This window comes from Capsicum annuum, chromosome 3 (genome assembly GCF_002878395.1).
Source record: "Capsicum annuum cultivar UCD-10X-F1 chromosome 3, UCD10Xv1.1, whole genome shotgun sequence".
NCBI lineage: Eukaryota > Viridiplantae > Streptophyta > Magnoliopsida > Solanales > Solanaceae > Capsicum > Capsicum annuum.
The window spans coordinates 267,384,786-267,397,264 of record NC_061113.1 but is presented as its reverse complement, the minus strand read 5'-3'; the positions used below and the strand labels follow the sequence as shown (position 1 = coordinate 267,397,264).

At 32.2% G+C, this 12,479-nt stretch overlaps 1 non-coding gene across 1 annotated transcript; it reads right to left on the bottom strand.

Moving 5' to 3' along the window:
- Positions 1 to 1,371: 1,371 nt before the first annotated feature.
- On the bottom strand, positions 1,372 to 1,443 carry TRNAD-GUC. Its single transcript has one exon. It is a non-coding gene; the product is annotated as a tRNA-Asp (tRNA).
- Between the last annotated feature and the right edge of the window lie 11,036 nt (positions 1,444 to 12,479).

Genomic DNA, 12,479 nt, shown 5'->3' with positions numbered 1-12,479 from the left:
TTGATGATATATCATTTCGTATCGGTTCACAATGCGACATAACTCATCACTTCATTATTTTCAGGTACCTAAACCTCTCATAGGATTTTATGAAGTGTTATGCCGCAGGCTATTCAAGAGTACATTGCCTTCTTATTATGATCATTTGCTACTTATCCTTTTCAAGGATTATTTCATTTGGAACCGATTAGTCTACCACGCTTCAAACATGCATAGACTTCGTCCTTTTGAGACACAAAATAGGAGAACTTGCAGCTTAAATATGAGATGTTTTCGGCATTTGACGTAAATTATCTTTTGAATGAGGATCTGGTGATAATTCTTAACATATTTCATAGCCGCTTATAATCTCCCTTTTATATTAGGAAAACTAACATACATCCTTCATCTTCTTTGAGGAATCCATCTTTGTGCATCATGGTATATTCATTAATCATATACCGCACATCAAAATTATTAGATGGAATAGTTGGTTCCTGACCTTGAACCAATTGAGAGGAAAAAAATAATCATAATCTTTGGTCTAAAGCAAACAAGTGTTATTGTATGCAATATGTCATTATTCAAACCAATACATGAAGTTTTGTTCTCATTAGCAATGGTTTTGCTATTTATCGAAGGCATTCAATGCCAAACCATCATCATCAAGATGAATTGTCTTGATTACACAATCTGAAAGTTATGCTCTTAACTCAATTTTACTAAGCAAACAACTTTATGAATGTCAAAGTGCAAGTTGACAATAAACGTACAAGTGATCATCTTATATCGATGCATCTTAATAAATCACATGACTGGTGAACGAGCTCATATTCACCTTCTATACTTTTTAGATTTTAAGGGATCCAATTCCAATATTAGTTGATCCAACCAACTTGTCATGAGAACAAGCAACATAAACAATTTTTGAAGAATATTTTATTTCTTGAATATATATCTAATACTCAATTTGCACATCTTCGAGATGTCACAATCGTTTATATCAACTTATAAACTGAACCATAAATACACTTTTTCATACCAAAGTTAGCTTTTAAATTTAGGGTATCTATTCTTCTGTCACATTGCCCCCCATCCCACCCCACCCCCACAAAAAATAATGAAATAAACAGTCTCACTGCAACTAGTTAGTTTTAGGAACATGTTCAGTTTCCTAGTCCTTAAAATACTAAGTAATAAATATAGTATAAAAATCTGTAGCATAAGTAGTACTTAAATGAAAAGCACATATATGAAAATAAATTTTGGAGTGGCAAAGCAGGTTACTCCATGACCTTAAGATTTGGATATTGCTTCTTAAGAGGTGCTTATTTTTTTAAAAGTTTCCACATATAGTTTTGCTGATTAAATTTAAAAAAACATGGTAAAGGACGCCGTTGCCGGGGATCGAACCCGGGTCACCCGCGTGACAGGCGGGAATACTTACCACTATACTACAACGACCTTACTGATACCAAACGCTTACCTTTTATATTTGTCCATTAACTAGGCAGGGCTAAGAGAACTGCTTCAGCAGCTTAGATAGATCGCTCAGCTCAACAGTAAGGCGCATCATCCAGTGCCAATGACAGTCAACATCAAAATCAATTTTATGCATTATCTTCTCACCAGGAGCAGGAGAGCTCCACAGATATGATCACTGGAATGCTTCGTGTCTTTCATATGTGTTGTTAGATTCAGAATCAAACCTTTCCTCTATGACCCCACTTATTGCTTTGAATTTTGGTGTTCGTCCCAAAAGTTTGGCATTCTTTTTCTTTCTTCTCAATGCACAAATATCAGTTCACTGTTGATTTGATAGGTTTGAGACATGTTTTTATTGAATATTAGGTAGGAACCGAACGAATTCCATAATTTTTGCTTAGACCCTGTATTTATATTGAGAAATTTATTAACTATATGATGTTTATCTTGTAGATCGATGAAGGAGATATATAGAAAATGTACCGTCCTTATAAGAGCCTATAACCAATATCACTAAATATTAAATTGCAGACTGAATTGTTGGGGCTGACTGAATTGTTGCACTCATAAATATTTATCCAGGATTTATTTTACTTGTTAATGGTGTAGCACTTACTTGGATGGCTAAAGTATATTGAGACATACAATTCCACTGTTTTCATTTCATCAACTGAAACCTAAGGATAGATGACTTTTGAATTACATAAATATGATGAACCCCGAATAATTATTTACAGTGACATCCAACAAATATAATAAGGCTTACTAAATAAAAACTCCTGCTCCCTAACATAGAAAATTGAACTGAGAAATTCAAAAGAGTAAAAGGATAGGAAGAGAAAGAGATGTCAATGACTAACTACTCTTCAAAGCAACAATGAGAATGAGGGAGGACTAGCGATAGCTACGGTAACTTGGACTGTACATGCAACTCTCAGCATATGACACTAGGTTCTCTGGTTGCGGTAGACGAGTCGCCAAACCTGTTGGACAAAAAAAGTAAAGGACATATATATTACATTTACTATTTGCTTATTTTTTGTCGAAAAATATATGTTGGTCACAACTCAAAAAATATCAGGTGACTTACTATAAATAGGCAGGATCCTGAATGTTACTGAACTCGTAATAACATTTGTCTCTGCTCTCACTTTGAATCTCCCACTGAACTTTGCTCCTCCTTTCTTTCTTCAGTCTTCCTTTTGATTTCAACTTTTTGAAGTGGAAATCATTTTGTTTCTGAATTCTTGTTCACTTTCTTCACTGAAATTCAATCCTCTGTTTTTTCATGAAACTTAGTGCTAGTGTTGTTTTTTTGTTGAATCTTGTGCGTGAATGCTAATGTACTTTCTTCAGAATTGAGTTTTCCCCGTTTGTTTCGTTGAGTCCCTACAAGTATCCATGGCTTCCTACGTCCTAAAAGAAAAGTGTCCGAAAAAGTGTCTCAGTCGAGTTTTGTTCCTTCTCCACCACCATCCCAATCCAGGGGAAGCTAGTACTCGCAGTGGAATGATGGATTGTCATAAAGGGGCGGCTCAACCCTTCCGGAGAAAAGGCAGTCGTCTAAGGCCCCCAAAATTTGAGGGCCTCATTTCTTTTTTATTAATAATAAATTATAAATTTTAAGAAATATATTAAATACTATTTATAGAAAAAAAAATTTATATAAAAAAATTTAGGAGTTTGATATAGTAAAAACTTTTTAATGCATTGCCTATATTATTAAATAAAAAAGAATTATTAATACGATTATATAATTTTAAAAATAGACTTTATAAAAATAATTATTTTTTCTTAAAAACGTAAGGCCTCCATTTAATTTTTGCCTTAAGCCACGAATTTGCTTGAGTCGCCCCTGTTGTCATATACACATCACAACATTCCTCCACCACCGCCTCCATCTCCACCTCCGCCCCCGCCACCGCCCCCGCTCCCGCCACCTGAGGATTCTATGTATCCACCTCCACCTCCACCACCGCCTTTCAGGCGGCCTCCTCTCCCTCCACCATCTTCTTCTTTTTCACCAGTTCCTCCTCCGTACCAATGTTATGAAAGCAGGGCTTATACAAGAAAAAAGGCGATAAATGTAAATTTCTATAGCCCTCATAATTAATTTATTTATTGGTTTAATAATAATTGAATAAGTTAAATCCTTAATCTATATGAAAAGTTATCTAGTAGGATAATTACTGACAAAATAGGATTGTATCCACAATTACTGACTCCTAGTAGGATAATGATTGTATCCACCAATCAAGTTGATGGAACGTGAAAATATAATTGACTATTCTCATTATAAAAGGCGTCCTCTCTCTGCCAAAAGAAGAATAAACTCCATCACAATTATTCAGAAAGTGAGGTAAAGAGGGAGAAACAATTCAGTGCTTCTGCTATTACGTTTTTGCTTCCGCTAAAATCATGGAGAATTCAGGTAAGTAATTCTTTATTGAATTACTATTATTATGTGTACGTGAAAATCATTAAGTTCAACGTTCCTAAATAATACAAAGGATTATGGATAGGATTGTTTATGTATAAGATTGTTTAAGTTTATATAATCCGTTTTATGCTTACATGTGGTATCAGAGACAAGTTTTCAGAACAAGTGATTTTCCATTAAAATTAATGTTTCTCCAGATCTTGTGAATTTTAATTATGTTTGTTAGAAATTTCACAATTATTGAATAACGAAATTTGAAATATTGATATTATTATAATTGATTCTATTTAAAATAATAAGAGTTTAATCTTTGTTATTTTAAATATTAAAAAAACAACTCTTTGTTGTTAGAACGTTGTAGTATGCAATAATAAAATTTATTGTTTCTTAATATAACTTGGAATCATATATGTAAGATTCGTTAATCACCAAAGTGGTCGAATCTTTATGAAATTAATTTCAAAATAAAGGTTAAAGTTTAAATTAATACCCATTAATCTTGATGCTTATAATTGATCTAATAATTATGGGTAAATTAAATTTTTGGTCATAATACATTTGTGGATCACCCAAAGGTTGATTGTTTGTTCGTGTGACCAATAAATATTAAAAAGATAATTTTGATGTATCATTAGTTTTATTTATTTATCCAAAGATGATAAATATTATTAATTGATGCATTAAATATTGTCGTTTTGTGTTAAATATATTTTAAGCATCATTATGTTTAAAGTTGTATTTTGATGTTTCGCCCAAAAGAGAACATCAATATACATTTAAAAAAATTATTTATGAATTTGATAATGTGTTTAATCTGATAACTCAAAGTATTAACAAATGAGCATATTCTATTTTCAGCACTTGCCCTTCATTCGCACTCTGCCTCTGTTACGACTTTTAATGGACTTAACTTTTCAGATTGGTGCAAACAGATCAAATTCCATCTTGGAGTTTTAGATCTTGATGTTGCACTTTACTCTGAAAAGCCAACTGCTATTACTGAAGCTAGCAGTGATGAAGAAAAATTCTATTATAAGCACTGGGATCGGTCTAACAGATTAGGACTAATGTTCATGCGAATGAATATTACGGGCAACATTAAGACTACTCTTCCCAAAACTAAAAGAGCGAAAGAACTTCTGAAACTTGTGAAAGAATCTTCCCAAACTGCTGATAAGTCTCTTGCTGGGACACTAATGGGTACTTTGACCACCATGAAGTTTGATGGTTCACGTACTATTCATGAGCATGTCATTGAAATGACAAACATAGCAGCAAGACTTAAGTCATTGGGAATGAAAGTGGAACAAAATTTCCTTGTGCAGTTCATCATCAACTCATTACCGTCTGAGTATGGTCCTTTCCAAATGAACTACAACACCATGAAAGACAAATAGAACGTGCATGAATTGCATGGTATGTTGGTTCAAGAGGAAACGAGGTTGAAGAATCAAGGAACCTACTCCATTAATTATGTAAATCATCAAGGAGCTGAAAAGAAAGGAAAGAAGCATGGTAAAGGACAACAGAAGCAACTTAATGTTAATCAGTCCCCATCTCAAGTACGTACGAAAGGAAACAAGAATGGGAAGTGTCATTTCTGTGAAAAATCTGGACACTTTCAGAAAGATTGCCTGAAACGTAAGGCATGGTTTGAGAAGAAAGGTAAGCCTTGTGCTTTTACATGTCTCGAATCAAATTTAACTTAAGTTCCTTATAATACTTGGTGGATTGACTCTGGTTGTATTGTTCATGTTTCTAATACTATACAGGGATTCCTTACAATCCAAACCATAAACAAGAATGAAAGATTTGTTTACATGGGGAATAGAGCGAAGGCTCCAATTGAAGCTGTCAGGACTTATCGTCTAATTCTCGATATTGGGTGTCACTTAGATTTAGTTGAAACTTATTATGTTCCTTCTTTTTCGAGAAATTTAATTTCTTTGTCTAAGTTGGATAAGGCTGGATATTCCTTTAATTTTGGTAATGGATGTTTTAGTTTGTCTAAACATAATTATCTCATTGGTACTGGTACTCTTTGTGATAATTTATACAAATTGAATCTTGATAACCTGTTTGCCGAAACACTCTTAACTCTGCATCATAATGTTGGAACCAAACAAAGTTTGGTGAATGAACAATCTGCTTACTTGTGGCATAAATGTGTAGGTCATATATCTAAAGAAAGGCTGGAAAGATTAGTTAAGAATGAAATTCTTTCAGATTTAGATTTTACTGACCTTAATATTTGTGTAGATTGTATTAAAGAAAAACAAACAAAACACACAAAGATAGGAGCCACAAGAATCACACAGCTTCTTGAAATTATACACACTAATCTATGTGGTCCTTTTGATATCATATATTTCAATAAAGAAAAATATTTTATCACTTTCATTGATGACTTTTCACGTTATGAATATATCTATTTGTTGCATAAAAAATCTCAAGTGATTAATGTCTTAGAGGTATTTATAACTGAGGTTGAAAGACAACAAGATAGAAAGGTGAAAATAATCAGGACTGATAGAGGTGGTGAATATTATGGAAGATATGATGAAGGTGGACAACACCCAGATCCATTTGCTAAATTCTTCGAAAAGCATGGTATTTATGCTCAATACACAATGCCTGGCAACCACAACAAAATGATGTGGCAGAAAGGTGTAATCGTACATTAATGAATATGGTTAGGAGTATGTTAAGTAATTCATCTTTACCTCCTTCTTTATGGATGTATTCTTTAAGGACTGCCGTTTACTTGCTAAATAGGGTTCCTAGTAAAGCAGTTCCAAAGACACCTTTCGAACTGTGGACTGGTAGGAAACCTAGTTTGAGGCACTTGCATGTTTGGGGTTGCCCGACAGAAGTTAGAGTATACAATCCACAAGAAAAGAAATTGAATTCAAGAACAATCAGTAGATTCTTCAATGGTTACCCAGAAAAATCAAAGGGGTATAGATTTTACTGTCCTAATCATAGTACGAGAATAATTGAAACTGAAAACGCTAGATTCATTGAGAATTGCAAAGTTAGTGGGAGTGAAGAACCACGTAATGTGGAAATTAAAGAAGTTAGGGTGAAAATTTCTCTACCCTGTACTTCTTTTAAATTTATTATTCATGAAGTTGTTGCACAACAAAGTAATCAACAAGAACAACAAATTAATGCTCCTACTAATAAAGCCATAATTGATGAACCTGTAGTAGATGAACCACAAGAAGTAGCATCAAGAAGATCTCAAAGACAAAGAATATCTACTATTTCTGATGATTATTTGGTATATCTACATGAGTTAGAAACTGACTTGGGAATTGATCATGATCCAGTTTCATTTTCACAAGCCATTGAAAGCAACAATTCTGATAAATGGATAAATGTTATGAAACATGAGTTAAAATCTATAGAACAAAATAAAGTTTGGGACCTTGTTGAATTACCCGAAGGTTGCAAAAGAGTTGGGTGTAAATGGGTCTTTAAGACCAAATGCAACTTAACTGGCAACATCGAACGTCACAAGCCCAGACTTGTTGCCAAAGGCTTTACTCAAAAAGATGGCATTAACTATAAAGAGACATTTTCACCTGTCTCTAGAAAAGATTCACTTAAAATTATAATGGCCTTGGTAGCTCATTATGACTTAGAGCTACATCAAATGGATGTAAAAATAGCTTTTCTAAATGGAAATTTGGAGGAACAAGTTTATATGAATCAACCTGAGGGGTTTTCTATTAAAGGAAAGGAACACATGGTCTGTAAACTTAAGAAGTCAATATACGGACTTAAGTAAGCTTCTCGACAATGGTATCTTAAGTTTAATGAAATAATTGTCACTTTGGATTTAAAGAAAACACTGTTGATCGGTGTATATATCTGAAGGTCAGTGGGAGTAAGTTTATTATGTTAGTCTTGTATGTTGATGACATCTTGCTTACTACTAATGATCTTAGTTTGTTGCATGATACCAAGAAGTATCTCTCTAATAATTTTAAAATAAAAGATATGGGCGAGGCATCCTATGTGATTGGAATGGAAATATTTCGAGATAGATCACAAGGATTGTTAGGATTGTCTCAGAAAACCTATATTAATAAAGTATTAGAGAGATTTAGAATGAAAAAATGCTCATCAAGTCCTGTTTCAATTCAGAAAGGAGATAAGTTTAGTCTCAATCAATGTCCAAAGAATGACTTGTAATGAAAGCAAATGAAAGATATTCCTTATGCATCAATAGTTGGGAGTCTTATGTATGCCCAAACATGTACAAGACCAGACATCAATTTTACTGTTGGAATGCTGGGTCGATATCAAAGTAATCCTGGAATGGATCACTGGAAGACCACAAAGAAAATATTACGATACTTACAAGGAACGAAAGATCATATGCTCACTTATAGAAGATCTAATCATCTAGATGCGGTTGGATATTCAGTTTCAGATTATGCTGGTTGTGTGGATACAAGAAAATCCACATTTGGATATTTATTTCTATTAGCTGGAGGAACAATATCATGGAAGAGTATGAAGCAGTCTGTTATAGCTGCATCCACTATAGAAACTAAGTTTGTGGCATGCTTTGAGGCCACAGTCCAGGCTAATTGACTGCGGAATTTTATTTAAAGACTTGGACTAGTCGACAATATAGCCAGGCCGCTGAAAATTTATTGTGATAATACTGCCGCAGTTTTCTTCTCTAAAAACGATAAGTATTCAAAAGGTGATAAGCATATGGAATTGAAATACTTTTCGGTTAAAGAAGAAGTCCAGAAACATAAAGTGTCAATTGAACATATTAGCACTAAGCTTATGATTGCTGATCCTTTGACAAAAGGATTACTGCCCAAAACATCTGTTGAACATGTTGAAAGAATGGGTCTTATTGATAGCAATGAATGATTACATGTAAAGACTTTATTATGTTTATGTAATTGACATTTTTTGAGCTCAAATTATATATGTTTCTGTTGTTACCTGTTTTCTCTTGTATACATAATATTGTGAATGATGATAACAGGTTCTGACTTAGCTAAAGTATTCTAAGTATTATCGTTGGACCCATTATGTATTTGAAAGGTTATGTTAGGTAATAGACTAATATTGTAGTACATGGAAGGAACTATGTCAAGTAGAGGGACATACAACCGCCATGACTCATTTTAGTTGATTTATTTAACGGTGACAAATGATGTTGGATTTAACGTTAATAGTGCACATGATTGACGTACCTGTTAAACCATTAAATTAACATTGTGTGTGCCAAGTGGGAGAATGTAAATTTCTATGTTCCACATAATTAATTTATTTATTAGTTTAATAATAATTGAATAAGTTAAATCTTTAATATATATGGAAAGTTACCTAGTAGGATAATTACTGACTCCTAGTAGGATTGTATCCACAATTACTGACTCCTAGTAGGATAATGATTGTATCCACCAATCACGTTGATGGAACGTGAAAATATAACTGACTATTCCCATTATAAAAGGGGTCCTCTCTCTGCCAAAAGAAGAATAAGCTCTATCACAATTATTCAGAAAGTAAGGTGAAGAGAGAGAAACAACTCAGTGCTTCTCCTATTACACTTTTGCTTCCGCTAAAACCATGGAGAATTCAGGTAAGTAATTCTTTATTGAATTACTATTATTATGTGTATGTGAAAATCATTAAGTTCAACGTTCTTAAATAATACAAACAATTATGGATAGGATTATTTATGTATAAGATTGTTTAAGTTTATATAATTCATTTTATGCTTACAATAAAAACTATTAAAAAAATTGGATTATGTCACAATTTTGAATATTAACAAATACTGACAACTTCAGTTATCGAAGCAGCGAGATAAACTAACAAATGTAATTATTTTAGTACAAGAAAAAAATTAAAAAAACCACAAAAAGAAAAAAAAAAAAAAAAAAAAAAAAAGAAAGATTTGCGTTTTAAGTATAGCCGTTACAAATCAAAAAGAGAAGACAAGTACGTTTTAAGTGTTGTATGACAAATAAAATAGAAGTAAAAATTCAAGCAAACACGCAAGAAACAATTGTAAAAATATTTTTTGTAACGTAAAATTCGTTAGAAAAAACTTAAAATTAATAAGAATGTAGTCTTTCAATCAAAACGAAATGCAAACATAATGAATAAAAGTATAGAATGAGGTTTATAAAATCAGTAGATGGGGGTTAATGAACCATTATTTATTAATTAATGTAAACTATTTTAATCAACACTTATTTAACTTAACTAGCTTATTTGACACTTATAAAAAGAATAATTTTATCTTAACTTCAGTTTCATAAATCAATTCTAATCCATCATTTATTAAATATGTAGACATCAAATTTATAAGTAGGATCTTCAACTTAATTATTTTCTCATTTACTCAAACTGGATGAGTAACGGGGAACATTGATTTCATGAAATTAATTTTTTATACAATATAATTTCTTCTTCTTTTGTTATCTTTGTTCCTAGTTTTATCATTTGCATGTTTTACTTTATATATTTCTTCTTCTTTTGTTATCTTTGTTCCTACTTTTATCATTTGCATGTTTTATTTTATATAAAGGTTAAATGAAAAGCATCAGTTCATCAATTAATAAAATAGATATGTTATACAGATACTTACTGAAATCACACGAGAAGAGCATTATCATTCATCTAGGTGTAGAAACCTAATTTTATTCTTTCCAAAAAATCAATTCATCCATTTTTACCTCACATTATCATATATTCTCACCCACGTGATTATATCCCACAAAAATATAAAAAATAATAAAATTTTAATAAATCTCTAACAAACTAAATTCCTAAGATTCTCTTATCATAACAAATTTTATCTCAACCAATTCACACCCCTCACCCAACTCACTTACCCTACCCCACCCCCTTTTCACGCATTTTCTTTCCCTTTTTAGGACCCACAGGAATACAATAAGCACAGATATCATTCACATAAGGGACCCACAGGGAACGACTCGTAACAGATTTATCACAATTCGTCACTAGGGGTGTACATAGGTCGGGTTGATTCGGTTTTCATTAAAATATAACAAAATTAACAATGTCGATTTTCTAAATCTATAAATCAAATCAAATCAATATACAATCAGTTTTTATATTTCGATTTTAATTAATTTTTTTTGTTTTTCTTTATTTTTCAATTTTTTCTCATTTTTTTTTACAATTATAATGTGATTGAAGAAAAAATTAAATGTTTTCACTAAAAAGATAAAAAAGAAAAAAAAAACAATGATCATAGAGTAGTTTCAATTAAAATTAAGTTGGCAAATTACTAAGACGTTTAAACTACTATCTCTCAAAGTAATATTATGTGGATACTCAGTGGTTCAATTTGTAAGTCACTAGTCACAATAGCTTATCTGAAAGTTTTCTTCACTTAAAATGTGAGCATAAAGAAGAATAAAAAATTGGAGACAGCTTATTAAAAATTTAACTCTATAAAATAATTAACTATAACATAATTCCACAAGAAAAAAGAAAAAGAAGAGAAACAAACATAAATCAAAACTTGACGAATGAGGAGAATGAGAAAATTAAGATGAAAGTAAGGTAAGGAAATAATGAGAACTCTCTGAAAACTTGAAAAGTAAAATATAAAGTGAAGCAGAAGAGTTATAGGTTTTAATATTAATATTGAATTTTGTATTAATTTGTTACTAATGGATAAATATTAGGGAAAAGAATAACAATAGCACCTAAAACTAAAATAATATCATAAAAATAGCACTCAAAATTAAATACACTATAAATAGCCACAAACTAATTTCACTAACTAACCTTCACTGTCATACACTTAGACACAATTGAAAATATCGTTAAAGTAACTTTATCTTTCTTTCTTTTTCATTCACATTTTTCTTTCCATTCAGACTCCCAAACCTTCATTCTTTTACCTTTTTCGATATCAAATCAAACCAAGAATGATCGATTTTTTTTAACATCAAATCAATCAAACCAAACCATAAGTCAATTTTTTTCCTCGATTTAATTTAATTCATCAATTCGATTTGACTTAACAATTCGGTTTGTACACCCCTACTCACAATATATTAATATTGATATCACACACACTACAGAAGGAGGAGAACAAGCTACAGATCACAGCTCCCATCCATTTTTCTTGTTCTTATTTTCAACACAAATTACAGACAGAGAGAAGAGAGACACGGACAGTGACCATCATCGCCATTTTCCCTTTCTGGTTCCCTAAACAGAGGCACATAAATACACAACTTACCCACTGATTACACACGTACACGCATAGATTAGAGAGGAATCAGTGAGAAATTAGTGGAGAAAAATGTGATAATCGAGAGGGAGAGAGATTTCAGTGAGACGAAGAGTGAAATTGAGGAAAAAATCACGAACGAGAGAGAAGGAAAACAGGGGATCGAAAGAGACAGTGAGAAATTGGGGTAAAATAAGAGAGAAGAACAGATCGGCCCTTAATTTTCCGCCGATGTTTTCGCCGTAATGGTGACTCTCGTCGCTGTTTTAACTCGCCGGAGAAGCTGCGAACAAAATCAGCTCCGATTCCAGCCAATTT